Source organism: Rhinopithecus roxellana, unplaced genomic scaffold, assembly GCF_007565055.1.
Source record: "Rhinopithecus roxellana isolate Shanxi Qingling unplaced genomic scaffold, ASM756505v1 contig5635, whole genome shotgun sequence".
Taxonomy (NCBI): domain Eukaryota; kingdom Metazoa; phylum Chordata; class Mammalia; order Primates; family Cercopithecidae; genus Rhinopithecus; species Rhinopithecus roxellana.
In genome coordinates, this window is record NW_022144197.1 from 1 (window position 1) to 2,023 (window position 2,023).

At 52.9% G+C, this 2,023-nt stretch overlaps 1 long non-coding RNA gene across 1 annotated transcript; it reads left to right on the top strand.

Moving 5' to 3' along the window:
• The first annotated feature begins 6 nt into the window (after positions 1 to 6).
• On the top strand, positions 7 to 1,289 carry LOC115896169. The gene is made up of 2 exons (XR_004056110.1): positions 7 to 245; positions 450 to 1,289. It is a non-coding gene; the product is annotated as an uncharacterized LOC115896169 (long non-coding RNA).
• Positions 1,290 to 2,023: the final 734 nt, after the last annotated feature.

Sequence of the window (2,023 nt, forward strand, 5' to 3'; positions counted from 1 at the left end):
CCGCCTGACTCACTGCGCTATGCGTTCCCTCACACCTGCCGGATGCCAGGCGGCGGTGTGCCAGGCTCTGAGGAGCCGCGAGCTCACCCCAGACGCCAGCCCCGGGAATCCTCTGCTCCTCCACTTTCCCTTCCCGCTGCTGCTTTCTTGCCCACCCACTCCCAGGTGTCACTCTTGGGGCATCCAGATGTTCTGGCATTTGACCTGACTCCAGCCTAAGCGCGAGGACGGGAGAAAGGCCAAGGGTATGAGATTTGGGACAGGAGAGGCATTTAGCTACTCTGACAAAGAGCGTGGGTTCCTAAAGAAAGGGTCCCCAGATACCCCGCAGGGGAGACTGTCGAGACAGACGACTTTAGTCAACTAATGCTCGCATGCGGGGAGGGCTGTGCAGGCAGCCACCACGGTTCTTCACAGCCTTCATTCTTTCCTTCCCCTGTCCGTCGCAGAACCCAAATCCTCAGAGCTGACCGAAAAGCGCCTGTTGTTGAAGTCGCTGAGGGGCAGACGCGGAATGTGAGCCGTGGGGCGAAGGGACAGCTCCGGAGGCTCGAGATTCCGGAACCCGGTGGGCATTCAAGTGATACTGGAGCACGCAGTTTTCAGGGACATTAAGCTCGCCCCGGGGGTCCACTGGAACCTTCTGACCCAACCATCTCTCTGGACGGGGTGATCCAGAACAGACGATGAAGAGACAGACTAGCATGAAAGGGAGCAGCGATCCCTACACTGACCTCCGGAGGGCAGCATGATCAAGGGAAGGAGCTGTTCACGCTCCGCTCAAACCCCCGAGCAGCCTCTGCGGCTTACTCCTGCTTCCCAAGGCAGCGAGGTTCCACCCCCACCACCGCCGGCCCCCGCCGCCCTCTTCGCGCTGAAGCTGCCGAGGGTCTTTTTCTTCAGCCCAAAATCCTCTGCTCTGTGGTTTAAGATTCCCAGGCTTAAACTCGTAACTGCTAGGGTCATCACTCCTCAAACTTCTCCCACACTTGTTTTGCTGATGACGGACACAGGGGCCTCACAGACTCAGAAGCATCTGGAATCATTCCGACAGAACGGTGTCATTATCCTCTTTCCCCTGGCTAATCTCTAAGAACAGTGTCTGTATATGGCACAGGGGTCCCTAGTATCATATAGAAGGACTTGGGGATGTCCTCATGGGCTGTAACGGCCCCCAGTGCTATTCAGGGATCTCTGTCCTTTAAAGAAATATCATTTCCCTTTATTTCTCTACCTTTGTGCCCTCACTTCGCCCTGAATTGTTTCCTTAAACTGGGCTTTCTAGGAAACGTTTACTTCGTGTTCAACAGCAAAGTCTCGGCATAAGGCGAGGGCGGCAGGGGACGGTGGGGCGGGAGATTGTTCGCTTTGGCATTAATTTCAGAGCTGCTGAACGTGGACAAAAGAGAGAGGGAACATTCTTTCTTCCATTCCTGTAAATATGGACCTACCTACCCTCCACTTAAGAAGGGTGGCTTTTCTGATTTTAAGATACCAGGCAGCCAGGCGAGGTGGCTGACACCTGGGATCCCAGAACTTTGGGAGGCCGAGGCAGGAAGATCCCTTGAGGCCAGGAGTTCAAGACCAGCCTGGCCAACATTGCAAAAACCCATCTCTACTAAAAATACAAAAATTAGCCGGGCGTGGTGGTGCCTGCCTATAATCCCAGCTACTAGGGTGGCTGAGTCAGGAGAATCCCTTGAATCCGGGAGGTGGAGGTTGTAATGAGCCGAGATGGCCACTGCACTCCAGCCTGGGTGACAGTGAGACTCTGTCTCAAAAAAATAAATAAAAATAAAAATAAATAATAATAAAAAGATATAAATTGACTGAGCTTTAAAATAGTCAGAGGCCCAGGGTGGTAGCTCATGCCTGTAATCCCTTTGGAAGGCAGAGGCCAGACGATCTTGAGTGCAGGAGTTTGAGACTACTTTGGGCAACATAGGGAGACCCCATCTCTACAAAAAAAAAAAAAAAAAAAAAAAAAAAAGCTAAGCATGGTGGCCCATGCCTCTGGTCCCAA